Source organism: Amia ocellicauda, unplaced genomic scaffold (assembly GCF_036373705.1).
Source record: "Amia ocellicauda isolate fAmiCal2 unplaced genomic scaffold, fAmiCal2.hap1 HAP1_SCAFFOLD_36, whole genome shotgun sequence".
Taxonomy (NCBI): domain Eukaryota; kingdom Metazoa; phylum Chordata; class Actinopteri; order Amiiformes; family Amiidae; genus Amia; species Amia ocellicauda.
The window spans coordinates 628,754-643,304 of NW_027102931.1; the positions used below are offsets into that span (position 1 = coordinate 628,754).

At 45.5% G+C, this 14,551-nt stretch overlaps 9 non-coding genes and 27 pseudogenes across 9 annotated transcripts; all 36 read right to left on the reverse strand.

Moving 5' to 3' along the window:
* Positions 1 to 1,479: 1,479 nt before the first annotated feature.
* LOC136733587 (uncharacterized) lies at positions 1,480 to 1,598 on the reverse strand (annotated as a pseudogene).
* Positions 1,599 to 1,822: 224 nt separating this feature from the next.
* LOC136733570 (uncharacterized) lies at positions 1,823 to 1,941 on the reverse strand (annotated as a pseudogene).
* Positions 1,942 to 2,151: 210 nt separating this feature from the next.
* On the reverse strand, positions 2,152 to 2,270 carry LOC136733525 (uncharacterized; annotated as a pseudogene).
* A 219-nt stretch (positions 2,271 to 2,489) lies between these two features.
* LOC136733292 (5S ribosomal RNA) lies at positions 2,490 to 2,608 on the reverse strand. Its single transcript, XR_010810184.1, has one exon. It is a non-coding gene; the product is annotated as a 5S ribosomal RNA (ribosomal RNA).
* Positions 2,609 to 2,832: 224 nt separating this feature from the next.
* Positions 2,833 to 2,951, reverse strand: LOC136733571 (uncharacterized; annotated as a pseudogene).
* Positions 2,952 to 3,160: 209 nt separating this feature from the next.
* LOC136733591 (uncharacterized) lies at positions 3,161 to 3,278 on the reverse strand (annotated as a pseudogene).
* Positions 3,279 to 3,498: 220 nt separating this feature from the next.
* LOC136733421 (uncharacterized) lies at positions 3,499 to 3,617 on the reverse strand (annotated as a pseudogene).
* A 221-nt stretch (positions 3,618 to 3,838) lies between these two features.
* Positions 3,839 to 3,957, reverse strand: LOC136733329 (5S ribosomal RNA). The gene has a single exon (XR_010810219.1). It is a non-coding gene; the product is annotated as a 5S ribosomal RNA (ribosomal RNA).
* Positions 3,958 to 4,172: 215 nt separating this feature from the next.
* Positions 4,173 to 4,291, reverse strand: LOC136733683 (uncharacterized; annotated as a pseudogene).
* Positions 4,292 to 4,508: 217 nt separating this feature from the next.
* LOC136733622 (uncharacterized) lies at positions 4,509 to 4,627 on the reverse strand (annotated as a pseudogene).
* Positions 4,628 to 4,845: 218 nt separating this feature from the next.
* LOC136733408 (uncharacterized) lies at positions 4,846 to 4,964 on the reverse strand (annotated as a pseudogene).
* A 224-nt stretch (positions 4,965 to 5,188) lies between these two features.
* LOC136733709 (uncharacterized) lies at positions 5,189 to 5,307 on the reverse strand (annotated as a pseudogene).
* A 220-nt stretch (positions 5,308 to 5,527) lies between these two features.
* On the reverse strand, positions 5,528 to 5,646 carry LOC136733540 (uncharacterized; annotated as a pseudogene).
* A 206-nt stretch (positions 5,647 to 5,852) lies between these two features.
* Positions 5,853 to 5,971, reverse strand: LOC136733678 (uncharacterized; annotated as a pseudogene).
* Positions 5,972 to 6,190: 219 nt separating this feature from the next.
* Positions 6,191 to 6,309, reverse strand: LOC136733432 (uncharacterized; annotated as a pseudogene).
* A 224-nt stretch (positions 6,310 to 6,533) lies between these two features.
* On the reverse strand, positions 6,534 to 6,652 carry LOC136733652 (uncharacterized; annotated as a pseudogene).
* Positions 6,653 to 6,871: 219 nt separating this feature from the next.
* Positions 6,872 to 6,990, reverse strand: LOC136733532 (uncharacterized; annotated as a pseudogene).
* Positions 6,991 to 7,214: 224 nt separating this feature from the next.
* Positions 7,215 to 7,333, reverse strand: LOC136733629 (uncharacterized; annotated as a pseudogene).
* A 217-nt stretch (positions 7,334 to 7,550) lies between these two features.
* On the reverse strand, positions 7,551 to 7,669 carry LOC136733713 (uncharacterized; annotated as a pseudogene).
* A 216-nt stretch (positions 7,670 to 7,885) lies between these two features.
* On the reverse strand, positions 7,886 to 8,003 carry LOC136733280 (5S ribosomal RNA). The gene has a single exon (XR_010810172.1). It is a non-coding gene; the product is annotated as a 5S ribosomal RNA (ribosomal RNA).
* A 220-nt stretch (positions 8,004 to 8,223) lies between these two features.
* LOC136733379 (5S ribosomal RNA) lies at positions 8,224 to 8,342 on the reverse strand. The gene has a single exon (XR_010810236.1). It is a non-coding gene; the product is annotated as a 5S ribosomal RNA (ribosomal RNA).
* Positions 8,343 to 8,563: 221 nt separating this feature from the next.
* Positions 8,564 to 8,682, reverse strand: LOC136733245 (uncharacterized; annotated as a pseudogene).
* Positions 8,683 to 8,897: 215 nt separating this feature from the next.
* On the reverse strand, positions 8,898 to 9,016 carry LOC136733422 (uncharacterized; annotated as a pseudogene).
* Positions 9,017 to 9,241: 225 nt separating this feature from the next.
* On the reverse strand, positions 9,242 to 9,360 carry LOC136733546 (5S ribosomal RNA). Its single transcript, XR_010810252.1, has one exon. It is a non-coding gene; the product is annotated as a 5S ribosomal RNA (ribosomal RNA).
* Positions 9,361 to 9,914: 554 nt separating this feature from the next.
* On the reverse strand, positions 9,915 to 10,033 carry LOC136733317 (5S ribosomal RNA). The gene has a single exon (XR_010810207.1). It is a non-coding gene; the product is annotated as a 5S ribosomal RNA (ribosomal RNA).
* A 224-nt stretch (positions 10,034 to 10,257) lies between these two features.
* Positions 10,258 to 10,376, reverse strand: LOC136733630 (uncharacterized; annotated as a pseudogene).
* Positions 10,377 to 10,593: 217 nt separating this feature from the next.
* On the reverse strand, positions 10,594 to 10,712 carry LOC136733557 (5S ribosomal RNA). The gene has a single exon (XR_010810253.1). It is a non-coding gene; the product is annotated as a 5S ribosomal RNA (ribosomal RNA).
* A 553-nt stretch (positions 10,713 to 11,265) lies between these two features.
* LOC136733281 (5S ribosomal RNA) lies at positions 11,266 to 11,383 on the reverse strand. Its single transcript, XR_010810173.1, has one exon. It is a non-coding gene; the product is annotated as a 5S ribosomal RNA (ribosomal RNA).
* A 220-nt stretch (positions 11,384 to 11,603) lies between these two features.
* Positions 11,604 to 11,722, reverse strand: LOC136733483 (uncharacterized; annotated as a pseudogene).
* Positions 11,723 to 11,937: 215 nt separating this feature from the next.
* On the reverse strand, positions 11,938 to 12,056 carry LOC136733423 (uncharacterized; annotated as a pseudogene).
* Positions 12,057 to 12,270: 214 nt separating this feature from the next.
* Positions 12,271 to 12,389, reverse strand: LOC136733715 (uncharacterized; annotated as a pseudogene).
* A 219-nt stretch (positions 12,390 to 12,608) lies between these two features.
* On the reverse strand, positions 12,609 to 12,727 carry LOC136733354 (uncharacterized; annotated as a pseudogene).
* Positions 12,728 to 12,951: 224 nt separating this feature from the next.
* LOC136733632 (uncharacterized) lies at positions 12,952 to 13,070 on the reverse strand (annotated as a pseudogene).
* A 217-nt stretch (positions 13,071 to 13,287) lies between these two features.
* LOC136733569 (5S ribosomal RNA) lies at positions 13,288 to 13,406 on the reverse strand. The gene has a single exon (XR_010810254.1). It is a non-coding gene; the product is annotated as a 5S ribosomal RNA (ribosomal RNA).
* A 559-nt stretch (positions 13,407 to 13,965) lies between these two features.
* On the reverse strand, positions 13,966 to 14,084 carry LOC136733246 (uncharacterized; annotated as a pseudogene).
* Positions 14,085 to 14,299: 215 nt separating this feature from the next.
* Positions 14,300 to 14,418, reverse strand: LOC136733500 (uncharacterized; annotated as a pseudogene).
* Between the last annotated feature and the right edge of the window lie 133 nt (positions 14,419 to 14,551).

Consider the following 14,551-nt stretch of genomic DNA (forward strand, 5'->3'; position numbering starts at 1 on the left):
TCTTTGTAAGCAGGGTTCCACCGTAGTTACTTGAAGACAAAGTCTTTGAGGAAAGCAGGGCCCTGTTTATTCCAAGGGTCAAGTTTCTTAAGACTCAAATAGCTATTTAAGTGACTGACACTTTCGTATTCAGTCGACTTAGTCAATTGTCCAGCTGTAAAACTCCACTGATCAGGTGGGTCTGTGAAGTTATTTATTTAATAAAGTCCTTTAAAATAATTCTTCGCTCAATCTCCTTCTCCCAGTTTAACTCTTCTGTTGCCGGCAAAGACTTGGTTGGTTTCTGATTCCGGTTCTGGCAACAGAGCTACAGGTTGAGCTGTGGCAGCGAGTTTCTGGTTCAGGTGAGAGAGAGAGAGAGAGAGAGAAAGACTGTCCGCTGTTCCTTATAGTCTGTCAGATCAGTAGGTGATTGGTCCCTGAGTTCTTGAGATTCGATTTCGGTTTCAGCCCCAAGTGTCCTATTGGAGGGAGGCTTTATTTATGACTGATGTCAATCCATGCCATCTTTTGGAAATGCCGGTTGGCCTGGGTTCGTAGCTCTATGTCGGGATTTCGGCTCTCATCCACTTCAAAGAGTTTTTATCACCTACAGGCCCCTTTCTCCAGACATCTCATAGCAGAATTCCAAACTATTTGGCCTCTTCTCGGTGCCATCCTCCCCAAAACTGTCACTTTGATGCAAACCAGTTCCAAGCTGATGAGCTAAGGAAATCTGATAACTTTGGGGGGGGAGAGGTCTTCTTTAGATCAGTGCTTCAGCTCAGAGCCCAAATGCTCTTATCAAAATACACCCAACATAACACTACATATGTATGTATGTATGTATATATGTGTAGAAGGAAAATTAGAAATTATTTTCTTACACCTGTTTTTCTCTCTTGTATACTTAAGAAAGATACGGTCAAGCTAGAAGGTCAGCCCAGAAGATAGTTTGATTTCTGTTTGTTATTTACGATGAGAACCTTGGAGACATTGTCAAACGGTATGACCTACGTGCCTGTTCCCTAAAACCATGTGTTGACCTATGAACTCTGTTCTATAATGATATATGTTCTGCTTAGTTAGCCTTTAAGATAACATTGTAATGACTTTCTAGCATGTATAGATGTATATATGTATGTATATATATATATATATATATATATATATATATGTATGTATGTATGTCCAATTGCTTTGACAATACAAATGAATTGAATTGAGAGGAAGAGAGAGAGAGAGAGAGAGAGAGAAAGAGAGAGAGAGAGACAGACAGACAGACAGACAGACAGCTCAGCGATGACATCACGAGCCTCTCTCAGCTGACTGCTATGACATCACAGAGCACGTACATTCCGATGCTTGTCGTCTGTCAACCACTCAGTCACTGCTAGCCAGACTGTCCCTAAGACAAAGTGTACAATACTTCAATTATATCTCCTCCAGACAGAAAGAGAGTATTACGAGCTACGATGAAGTTACCCAAGAGACGTATAAAGCTTGTAGCACCTGGTATTTCCAGGAGGTCACCCATCCAAGTACTGACCAGGACCTGCCCCGTTCAGCTTACGCGATCTGACGAGATCGAGCGCGTTCAGGACGGTGTGGCCACAAGCCGAAAGGCCTGGCTGCATGATGTCTCTTAAAGGTTGGCGGGTATTGACGGAACTTCAAGCAAAAAAGAAAAAGAAAAAAAGAAAAAAGAAAAATGGATGGAAAAATATCAGTGCAGCAAAGGGTGTTGACAGTAGCTGGATACGTGTACAATTCTTTAATTATATCTCCTCCAGACAGAGAGAGAGTATTAAGAGCTACGATAAAGTTACCCAGGAGACGTAAAAGCTTGCAGCACTAGGTATTTCCAGGAGGTCTCACATTCATGTACTGACCAGGTCCTGCCCCGTTTAGCTTCCGAGATCTGACGAGATCGGGCGCGTTCAGGATGGTGTGGCCGCAAGCCGAGATGCCTGGCTGCATGATGTCTCTTAAAGGCTGGCGGGTATTGACGGAACTTCCAGCAAAAAAAAAAAAGAAAAATAGAGGGAAATATACCAGTGCAGCAAAGGGTGTTGAAAGTAGCCGGGTACGTGTACAATTCTTCAATTATATCTCCTGGAGACAGAAAGAGAGTATTAAGAGCTACGATGAAGTTACCCAGGAGACGTAAAAAGCTTGCAGCACCTGGTATTTCTAGGAGGTCTCCCATCCAAGTACTGACCAGACCCTGCCCCGTTCAGCTTCCGAGATCTTACGCGATCGGGCGCATTCAGGACGGTGTGGCCACAAGCCGAAAGGCCTGGCTGCATGATGTCTCTTAAAGGTTGGCGGGTATTGACGGAACTTCCAGCAAAAAAAAAAAAAAAAAAATAGAAAAATGGAGGGAAAAATATCAGTGTAGGAAAGGGTGTTGAAAGTAGCCGGGTACGTGTACAATTCTTCAATTATATCTCCTGGAGACAGAAAGAGAGTATTAAGAGCTACGATGAAGTTACCCAGGAGACGTAAAAAGCTTGCAGCACCTGGTATTTCTAGGAGGTCTCCCATCCAAGTACTGACCAGGCCCTGGCCCGTTTAGCTTCCGAGATCTGACGAGATCGGGCGCGTTCAGGACGGTGTGGCCACAAGCCGAAAGGCCTGGCTGCATGATGTCTCTTAAAGGTTGGCGGGTATTGACGGAACTTCCAGCAAAAAATAAAAAGAAAAAAAGAAAAAAGAAAAATGGATGGAAAAATATCAGTGCAGCAAAGGGTGTTGACAGTAGCTGGATACGTGTACAATACTTCAATTATATCTCCTCCAGACAGAGAGAGAGTATTAAGAGCTACGATACAGTTACCCAGGAGACGTAAAAGCTTGCAGCACTAGGTATTTCCAGGAGGTCTCACATTCATGTACTGACCAGGTCCTGCCCCGTTTAGCTTCCGAGATCTGACGAGATCGGGCGCGTTCAGGATGGTGTGGCCGCAAGCCGAGATGCCTGGCTACATGATGTCTCTTAAAGGCTGGCGGGTATTGACGGAACTGCCAGCAAAAAAAAAAAGAAAAATACAGGGAAATATACCAGTGCAGCAAAGGGTGTTGAAAGTAGCCGGGTACGTGTACAATTCTTCAATTATATCTCCTGGAGACAGAAAGAGAGTATTAAGAGCTACGATGAAGTTACCCAGGAGACGTAAAAAGCTTGCAGCACTGGTATTTCTAGGAGGTCTCCCATCCAAGTACTGACCAGACCCTGCCCCGTTCAGCTTCCGAGATCTGACGAGATCGGGCGCATTCAGGACGGTGTGGCCACAAGCCGAAAGGCCTGGCTGCATGATGTCTCTTAAAGGTTGGCGGGTATTGACGGAACTTCCAGCAAAAGAAAAAAAAAAAAAAAATAGAAAAATGGAGGGAAAAATATCAGTGCAGGAAAGGGTGTTGAAAGTAGCCGGGTACGTGTACAATTCTTCAATTATATCTCCTCCAGACAGATAGAGAGTATTAAGAGCTACGATAAAGTTACCCAGGAGACGTAAAAGCTTGCAGCACCAGGTATTTCCAGGAGGTCTCACATTCAAGTACTGACCAGGTCCTGCCCCGTTTAGCTTCCGAGATCTGACGAGATCGGGCGCGTTCAGGACGGTGTGGCCACAAGCCGAGATGTCTGGCTGCATGATGTCTCTTAAAGGCTGGCGGGTATTGACGGAATTTCCAGCAAAAGAAAAAAAAAAAAAAAATAGAAAAATGGAGGGAAAAATATCAGTGCAGGAAAGGGTGTTGAAAGTAGCCGGGTACGTGTACAATTCTTCAATTATATCTCCTGGAGACAGAAAGAGAGTATTAAGAGCTACAATGAAGTTACCCAGGAGACGTAAAAGGCTTGCAGCACCTGGTATTTCTAGGAGGTCTCCCATCCAAGTACTGACCAGGCCCTGCCCCGTTTAGCTTCCGAAATCTGACGAGATTGGGCGCATTCAGGACGGTATGGCCGCAAGCCAAGAGGCCTGGCTGCATGATGTCTCTTAAAGGTTGGCGGGTATTGACGGAACTTCCAGCAAAAAAAAAAAAAAAAAAGAAAAATGGATGGAAAAATATCAGTGCAGCAAAGGGTGTTTACAGTAGCTGGGTACGTGTACAATACTTCAATTATATCTCCTCCAGACAGATAGAGAGTATTAAGAGCTACGATAAAGTTACCCAGGAGACGTAAAAGCTTGCAGCACCAGGTATTTCCAGGAGGTCTCACATTCATGTACTGACCAGGTCCTGCCCCGTTTAGCTTCCAAGATCTGACAAGATCGGGCGAGTTCAGGATGGTGTGGCCGCAAGCCGAGATGCCTGGCTGCATGATGTCTCTTAAAGGTTGGCGGGTATTGACGGAACTTCCAGCAAAAAAAAAATATAAAAAAAGAAAAATGGATGGAAAAATATCAGTGCAGCAAAGGGTGTTGACAGTAACTGGATACGTGTACAATACTTCAATTATATCTCCTCCAGATAGAGAGAGAGTATTAAGAGCTACGATAAAGTTACCCAGGAGACGTAAAAGCTTGCAGCACTAGGTATTTCCAGGAGGTCTCACATTCATGTACTGACCAGGTCCTGCCCCGTTTAGCTTCCGAGATCTCACGAGATCGGGCGCGTTCAGGATGGTGTGGCCGCAAGCCGAGATGCCTGGCTGCATGATGTCTCTTTAAGGCTGGCGGGTATTGACGGAACTTCCAGCAAAAAAAAAATATAAAAAAAGAAAAATAGAGGGAAATATACCAGTGCAGCAAAGGGTGTTGAAAGTAGTCGGGTACGTGTACAATTCTTCAATTATATCTCCTGGAGACAGAATGAGAGTATTAAGAGCTACGATGAAGTTACCCAGGAGACGTAAAAAGCTTGCAGCACCTGGTATTTCTAGGAGGTCTCCCATCCAAGTACTGACCAGGCCCTGTCTCGTTTAGCTTGCGAGATCTGACGAGATCGGGCGCATTCAGGACGGTGTGGCCACAAGCCGAAAGGCCTGGCTGCATGATGTCTCTTTAAGGCTGGCGGGTATTGACGGAACTTCCAGCAAAAAAAAAAAAAAAAAAAAGAAAAAAGAAAAATGGATGGAAAAATATCAGTGCAGCAAAGGGTGTTGACAGTAGCTGGATACGTGTACAATACTTCAATTATATCTCCTCCAGACAGAGAGAGAGTATTAAGAGCTACGATAAAGTTACCCAGGAGACGTAAAAGCTTGCAGCACTAGGTATTTCCAGGAGGTCTCACTTTCATGCACTGACCAGGTCCTGCCCCGTTTAGCTTCCGAGATCTGACGAGATCGGGCGCGTTCAGGATGGTGTGGCCGCAAGCCGAGATGCCTGGCTGCATGATGTCTCTTAAAGGCTGGCGGGTATTGACGGAACTTCCAGCAAGAAAAAAAAAAAAAAAAAATGGAAAATGGAGGGAAAAATATCAGTGCAGCAAAGGCTGTTGAAAGTAGCCGGGTACGTGTACAATACTTCAATTATATCTCCTCCAGACAGATAGAGAGTATTAAGAGCTACGATGAAGTTTCCCAGGAGACGTAAAAAGCTTGCAGCACCAGGTATTTCCAGGACGTCTCCCATCCAAGTACTGACGAGGCCCTGCCCCGTTTAGCTTCAGAGATCTGACGAGATCGGGCGCGTTCAGGATGGTGTGGCCGCAAGCCGAGATGCCTGGCTGCATGATGTCTCTTAAAGGCTGGCGGATATTGACGGAACTTCCAGCAAAAAAAAAAAAAAATGGATGGAAAAATATCAGTGCAGCAAAGGGTGTTGACAGTAGCTGGGTACGTGTACAATACTTCAATTATATCTCCTCCAGACAGATAGAGAGCATTAAGAGCTACGATAAAGTTACCCAGGAGACGTAAAAGCTTGCAGCACGAGGTATTTCCAGGAGGTCTCACATTCATGTACTGACCAGGTCCTGCCCCGTTTAGCTTCCGAGATCTGACAAGATCGGGCGCGTTCAGGACGGTGTGGCCGCAAGCCGAGATGTCTGGCTGCATGATGTCTCTTAAAGGCTGGCGGGTATTGACGGAATTTCCAGCAAAAAAAAAAAAAAAAAAAAAGAAAAATGGAGGGAAAAATATCAGTGCAGGAAAGGGTGTTGAAAGTAGCCGGGTACGTGTACAATTCTTCAATTATATCTCCTGGAGACAGAAAGAGAGTATTAAGAGCTACGATGAAGTTACCCAGGAGACGTAAAAAGCTTGCAGGACCTGGTATTTCCAGGAAGTCTCCCATCAAAGTACTGACCAGGCCCTGCCCCGTTTAGCTTCCGAGATCTGATGAGATCGGGCGCGTTCAGGACGGAGTGGCCACAAGCCGAAAGGCCTGGCTGCATGATGTCTCTTAAAGGTTGGCGGGTATTGACGGAACTTCCAGCAAAAAAAAAAATTAAAAAAAGAAAAAAGAAAAATAAATGGAAAAATATCAGTGCAGCAAAGGGTGTTGACAGTAGCTGGATACGTGTACAATACTTCAATTATATCTCCTCCAGACAGAGAGAGAGTATTAAGAGCTACGATAAAGTTACCCAGGAGACGTAAAAGCTTGCAGCACTAGGTATTTCCAGGAGGTCTCACATTCATGTACTGACCAGGTCCTGCCCCGTTTAGCTTCCGAGATCTGACAAGATCGGGCGCGTTCAGGACGGTGTGGCCGCAAGCCGAGATGTCTGGCTGCATGATGTCTCTTAAAGGCTGGCGGGTATTGACGGAATTTCCAGCAAAAAAAAAAAAAAAAAAAAAGAAAAATGGAGGGAAAAATATCAGTGCAGGAAAGGGTGTTGAAAGTAGCCGGGTACGTGTACAATTCTTCAATTATATCTCCTGGAGACAGAAAGAGAGTATTAAGAGCTACGATGAAGTTACCCAGGAGACGTAAAAAGCTTGCAGGACCTGGTATTTCCAGGAGGTCTCCCATCAAAGTACTGACCAGGCCCTGCCCCGTTTAGCTTCCGAGATATGATGAGATCGGGCGCGTTCAGGACGGAGTGGCCACAAGCCGAAAGGCCTGGCTGCATGATGTCTCTTAAAGGTTGGCGGGTATTGACGGAACTTCCAGCAAAAAAAAAAATTAAAAAAAGAAAAAAGAAAAATAAATGGAAAAATATCAGTGCAGCAAAGGGTGTTGACAGTAGCTGGATACGTGTACAATACTTCAATTATATCTCCTCCAGACAGAGAGAGAGTATTAAGAGCTACGATAAAGTTACCCAGGAGACGTAAAAGCTTGCAGCACTAGGTATTTCCAGGAGGTCTCACTTTCATGTACTGACCAGGTCCTGCCCCGTTTAGCTTCCGAGATCTGACGAGATCGGGCGCGTTCAGGATGGTGTGGCCGCAAGCTGAGATGCCTGGCTGCATGATGTCTCTTAAAGGCTGGCGGGTATTGACGGAACTTCCAGCAAAAAAAAAAAAAAAAAAAGAAAAATGGATGGAAAAATATCAGTGCAGCAAATAGTGTTGACAGTAGCTGGGTACGTGTACAATACTTCAATTATATCTCCTCCAGACAGATAGAGAGTATTAAGAGCTACGATGAAGTTACCCAGGAGACGTAAAAAGCTTGCAGCACCTGGTATTTCTAGGAGGTCTCCCATCCAAGTACTGACCAGGCCCTGCCCCGTTTAGCTTCCGAGATCTGACAATATCATGCGCGTTCAGGACGGTGTGGCCGAAAGCCGAGAGACCCGGCTGCATGATGTCTCTTTAAGGCTGGCGGGTATTGACGGAACTTCAAGCAAAAAAAAAAAGAAAAAAGAAAAATGGAGGGAAAAATATCAGTGCAGCAAAGGGTTTTGAAAGTAGCCGGGTACGTGTACAATTCTTCAATAATATCTCCTACAGACTGAAAGAGAGTATTAAGAGCTATGATGAAGTTACCCAGGAGACGTAAAAAGCTTGCAGCACCTGGTATTTCCAGGAGGTCACCCATCCAAGTACTGACCAGGCCCTGCCCCGTTAGCTTCCGAGATCTGACGAGATCGGGCGCGTTCAGGACGGTGTGGCCGCAAGCCAAGAGGCCTGGCTGCATGATGTCTCTTAAAGGCTGGCGGGTATTGATGGAACTTCCAGCAAAAAAAAAAAAAAAAAAAAATGGAAAATGGAGGGAAAAATATCAGTGCAGCAAAGGCTGTTGAAAGTAGCCGGGTACGTGTACAATACTTCAATTATATCTCCTCCAGACAGATAGAGAGTATTAAGAGCTACGATGAAGTTTCCCAGGAGACGTAAAAAGCTTGCAGCACCAGGTATTTCCAGGAGGTCTCCCATCCAAGTACTGACCAGGCCCTGCCCCGCTTAGCTTCCGAGATCTGATGAGATCGGGCGTGTTCAGGACGGTGTGGCCGCAAGCCAAGAGGCCTGGCTGCATGATGTCTCTTAAAGGCTGGCGGGTATTGACGGAACTTCCAGCAAAAAATAAAAAATAAATAAATAGAAAAATGGAGGGAAAAATATCAGTGCAGGACAGGGTGTTGAAAGTAGCCGGGTACATGTACAATTCTTCAATTATATCTCCTCCAGACTGAATGAGAGTATTAAGAGCTACGCTGAAGTTACCCAGGAGATGTAAAAAGCTTTCAGCACCTGGTATTTCCAGGAGGTCAACCATCCAATTACTGACCAGGCCCTGCCCAGTTTTTCTTCCGAGATCTGACGAGATCTTGCGTCTTCAGGACGGTGTGGCCTCAAGCCAAGAGGCCTGGCTGCATGATGTCTCTTAAAGGCTGGAGGGTATTGATGGAACTTCCAGCAAGAAACAAAAGAAAAAAGAAAAATGGAGGGAAAAATATCAGTGCAGCAAAGCGTGTTGAAGGTAGCCGGGTACGTGTACAATTCTTCAATTATATCTCCTCCAGACAGATAGAGAGTATTAAGAGCTACGATAAAGTTACCCAGGAGACGTAAAAGCTTGCAGCACCAGGTATTTCCAGGAGGTCTCACATTCAAGTACTGACCAGGTCCTGCCCCGTTTAGCTTCCGAGATCTGACGAGATCGGGCGCGTTCAGGACGGTGTGGCCACAAGCCGAGAGGCCTGGCTGCATGATGTCTCTTAAAGGTTGGCGGGTATTGACGGAACTTCCTGCAAAAAAAAAAATTAAAAAAAGAAAAAAGAAAAATAAATGGAAAAATATCAGTGCAGCAAAGGGTGTTGACAGTAGCTGGATACGTGTACAATACTTCAATTATATCTCCTCCAGACAGAGAGAGAGTATTAAGAGCTACGATGAAGTTACCCAGGAGACGTAAAAAGCTTGCAGCACCTGGTATTTCTAGGAGGTCTCCCATCCAAGTACTGACCAGGCCCTGCCCCGTTTAGCTTCCGAGATCTGACGAGATCGGGCGCATTCAGGACGGTGTGGCCACAAGCCGAAAGGCCTGGCTGCATGGTGTCTCTTAAAGGTTGGCGGGTATTGACGGAACTTCCAGCAAAAAAAAAAAAAAAAAAAAATAGAAAAATGGAGGGAAAAATATCAGTGCAGGAAAGGGTGTTGAAAGTAGCCGGGTACGTGTACAATTCTTCAATTATATCTCCTGCAGACTGAAAGAGAGTATTAAGAGCTACGATAAAGTTACCCAGGAGACGTAAAAGCTTGCAGCACCTGGTATTTCCAGGAGGTCTCACATTCAAGTACTGACCAGGTCCTGCCCGTTTAGCTTCCGAGATCTGACAATATCATGCGCGTTCAGGACGGTGTGGCCGAAAGCCAAGAGGCCCGGCTGCATGATGTCTCTTTAAGGCTGGCGGGTATTGACGGAACTTCAAGCAAAAAAAAAAAGAAAAAAGAAAAATGGAGGGAAAAATATCAGTGCAGCAAAGGGTTTTGAAAGTAGCCGGGTACGTGTACAATTCTTCAATAATATCTCCTACAGACTGAAAGAGAGTATTAAGAGCTATGATGAAGTTACCCAGGAGACGTAAAAAGCTTGCAGCACCTGGTATTTCCAGGAGGTCACCCATCCAAGTACTGACCAGGCCCTGCCCCGTTTAGCTTCCGAGATCTGATGAGATCGGGCGCGTTCAGGACGGAGTGGCCACAAGCCGAAAGGCCTGGCTGCATGATGTCTCTTAAAGGTTGGCGGGTATTGACGGAACTTCCAGCAAAAAAAAAAATTAAAAAAAGAAAAAAGAAAAATAAATGGAAAAATATCAGTGCAGCAAAGGGTGTTGACAGTAGCTGGATACGTGTACAATACTTCAATTATATCTCCTCCAGACAGAGAGAGAGTATTAAGAGCTACGATAAAGTTACCCAGGAGACGTAAAAGCTTGCAGCACTAGGTATTTCCAGGAGGTCTCACTTTCATGTACTGACCAGGTCCTGCCCCGTTTAGCTTCCGAGATCTGACGAGATCGGGCGCGTTCAGGATGGTGTGGCCGCAAGCTGAGATGCCTGGCTGCATGATGTCTCTTAAAGGCTGGCGGGTATTGACGGAACTGCCAGCAAAAAAAAAAAAAAAAAAAGAAAAATGGATGGAAAAATATCAGTGCAGCAAATAGTGTTGACAGTAGCTGGGTACGTGTACAATACTTCAATTATATCTCCTCCAGACAGATAGAGAGTATTAAGAGCTACGATGAAGTTACCCAGGAGACGTAAAAAGCTTGCAGCACCTGGTATTTCTAGGAGGTCTCCCATCCAAGTACTGACCAGGCCCTGCCCCGTTTAGCTTCCGAGATCTGACGAGATCGGGCGCATTCAGGACGGTGTGGCCACAAGCCGAAAGGCCTGGCTGCATGATGTCTCTTAAAGGTTGGCGGGTATTGACGGAACTTCCAGCAAAAAAAAAAAAAAAAAAAATAGAAAAATGGAGGGAAAAATATCAGTGCAGGAAAGGGTGTTGAAAGTAGCCGGGTACGTGTACAATTCTTCAATTATATCTCCTGCAGACTGAAAGAGAGTATTAAGAGCTACGATAAAGTTACCCAGGAGACGTAAAAGCTTGCAGCACCTGGTATTTCCAGGAGGTCTCACATTCAAGTACTGACCAGGTCCTGCCCGTTTAGCTTCCGAGATCTGACAATATCATGCGCGTTCAGGACGGTGTGGCCGAAAGCCAAGAGGCCCGGCTGCATGATGTCTCTTTAAGGCTGGCGGGTATTGACGGAACTTCAAGCAAAAAAAAAAAGAAAAAAGAAAAATGGAGGGAAAAATATCAGTGCAGCAAAGGGTTTTGAAAGTAGCCGGGTACGTGTACAATTCTTCAATAATATCTCCTACAGACTGAAAGAGAGTATTAAGAGCTATGATGAAGTTACCCAGGAGACGTAAAAAGCTTGCAGCACCTGGTATTTCCAGGAGGTCACCCATCCAAGTACTGACCAGGCCCTGCCCCGTTAGCTTCCGAGATCTGACGAGATCGGGCGCGTTCAGGACGGTGTGGCCGCAAGCCAAGAGGCCTGGCTGCATGATGTCTCTTAAAGGCTGGCGGGTATTGATGGAACTTCCAGCAAAAAAAAAAAAAAAAAAAAATGGAAAATGGAGGGAAAAATATCAGTGCAGCAAAGGCTGTTGAAAGTAGCCGGGTACGTGTACAATACTTCAATTATATCTCCTCCAGACAGATAGAGAGTATTAAGAGCTACGATGAAGTTTCCCAGGAGACGTAAAAAGCTTGCAGCACCAGGTATTTCCAGGAGGTCTCCCATCCAAGTACTGACCAGGCCCTGCCCCGCTTAGCTTCCGAGATCTGACGAGATCTTGCGTCTTCAGGACGGTGTGGCCTCAAGCCAAGAGGCCTGGCTGCATGATGTCTCTTAAAGACTGGAGGGTATTGATGGAACTTCCAGCAAGAAACAATAGAAAAAAGAAAAATGGAGGGAAAAATATCAGTGCAGCAAAGCGTGTTGAAGGTAGCCGGGTACGTGTACAATTCTTCAATTATATCTCCTCCAGACAGATAGAGAGTATTAAGAGCTACGATAAAGTTACCCAGGAGACGTAAAAGCTTGCAGCACCAGGTATTTCCAGGAGGTCTCACATTCAAGTACTGACCAGGTCCTGCCCCGTTTAGCTTCCGAGATCTGACGAGATCGGGCGCGTTCAGGACGGTGTGGCCACAAGCCGAGAGGCCTGGCTGCATGATGTCTCTTAAAGGTTGGCGGGTATTGACGGAACTTCCTGCAAAAAAAATAAAAAAAAGAAAAATGGATGGAAAAATATCAGTGCAGCAAAGGGTGTTGACAGTAGCTGGGTACGTGTACAATACTTCAATTATATCTCCTCCAGACAGATAGAGAGCATTAAGAGCTACGATAAAGTTACCCAGGAGACGTAAAAGCTTGCAGCACGAGGTATTTCAAGGAGGTCTCACATTCATGTACTGACCAGGTCCTGCCCCGTTTAGCTTCCGAGATCTGACAAGATCGGGCGCGTTCAGGACGGTGTGGCCGCAAGCCGAGATGTCTGGCTGCATGATGTCTCTTAAAGGCTGGCGGGTATTGACGGAATTTCCAGCAAAAAAAAAAAAAAAAAAAAAGAAAAATGGAGGGAAAAATATCAGTGCAGGTAAGGGTGTTGAAAGTAGTCGGGTACGTGTACATTTCTTCAATTATATCTCCTGGAGACAGAAAGAGAGTATTAAGAGCTACGATGAAGTTACCCAGGAGACGTAAAAAGCTTGCAGGACCTGGTATTTCCAGGAGGTCTCCCATCAAAGTACTGACCAGGCCCTGCCCCGTTTAGCTTCCGAGATCTGATGAGATCGGGCGCGTTCAGGACGGAGTGGCCACAAGCCGAAAGGCCTGGCTGCATGATGTCTCTTAAAGGTTGGCGGGTATTGACGGAACTTCCAGCAAAAAAAAAAATTAAAAAAAGAAATAAGAAAAATAAATGGAAAAATATCAGTGCAGCAAAGGGTGTTGACAGTAGCTGGATACGTGTACAATACTTCAATTATATCTCCTCCAGACAGAGAGAGAGTATTAAGAGCTACGATAAAGTTACCCAGGAGACGTAAAAGCTTGCAGCACTAGGTATTTCCAGGAGGTCTCACTTTCATGTACTGACCAGGTCCTGCCCCGTTTAGCTTCCGAGATCTGACGAGATCGGGCGCGTTCAGGATGGTGTGGCCGCAAGCTGAGATGCCTGGCTGCATGATGTCTCTTAAAGGCTGGCGGGTATTGACGGAACTGCCAGCAAAAAAAAAAAAAAAAAAAGAAAAATGGATGGAAAAATATCAGTGCAGCAAATAGTGTTGACAGTAGCTGGGTACGTGTACAATACTTCAATTATATCTCCTCCAGACAGATAGAGAGTATTAAGAGCTACGATGAAGTTACCCAGGAGACGTAAAAAGCTTGCAGCACCTGGTATTTCTAGGAGGTCTCCCATCCAAGTACTGACCAGGCCCTGCCCCGTTTAGCTTCCGAGATCTGACGAGATCGGGCGCATTCAGGACGGTGTGGCCACAAGCCGAAAGGCCTGGCTGCATGATGTCTCTTAAAGGTTGGCGGGTATTGACGGAACTTCCAGCAAAAAAAAAAAAAAAAAAAAATAGAAAAATGGAGGGAAAAATATCAGTGCAGGAAAGGGTGTTGAAAGTAGCCGGGTACGTGTACAATTCTTCAATTATATCTCCTGCAGACTGAAAGAGAGTATTAAGAGCTACGATAAAGTTACCCAGGAGACGTAAAAGCTTGCAGCACCTGGTATTTCCAGGAGGTCTCACATTCAAGTACTGGCCAGGTCCTGCCCGTTTAGCTTCCGAGATCTGACAATATCATGCGCGTTCAGGACGGTGTGGCCGAAAGCCAAGAGGCCCGGCTGCATGATGTCTCTTTAAGGCTGGCGGGTATTGACGGAACTTCAAGCAAAAAATAAAAAATAAATAAATAGAAAAATGGAGGGAAAAATATCAGTGCAGGACAGGGTGTTGAAAGTAGCCGGGTACATGTACAATTCTTCAATTATATCTCCTCCAGACTGAATGAGAGTATTAAGAGCTACGCTGAAGTTACCCAGGAGATGTAAAAAGCTTTCAGCACCTGGTATTTCCAGGAGGTCAACCATCCAATTACTGACCAGGCCCTGCCCAGTTTTTCTTCCGAGATCTGACGAGATCTTGCGTCTTCAGGACGGTGTGGCCTCAAGCCAAGAGGCCTGGCTGCATGATGTCTCTTAAAGGCTGGAGGGTATTGATGGAACTTCCAGCAAGAAACAAAAGAAAAAAGAAAAATGGAGGGAAAAATATCAGTGCAGCAAAGCGTGTTGAAGGTAGCCGGGTACGTGTACAATTCTTCAATTATATCTCCTCCAGACAGATAGAGAGTATTAAGAGCTACGATAAAGTTACCCAGGAGACGTAAAAGCTTGCAGCACCAGGTATTTCCAGGAGGTCTCACATTCAAGTACTGACCAGGTCCTGCCCCGTTTAGCTTCCGAGAACTGACGAGATCGGGCGCGTTCAGGACGGTGTGGCCACAAGCCGAGAGGCCTGGCTGCATGATGTCTCTTAAAGGTTGGCGGGTATTGACGGAACTTCCTGCAAAAAAAAAAAAAAAAAGAAAAATGGATGGAAAAATATCAGTGCAGCAAATGGTGTTGACAGTAGCTGGGTAC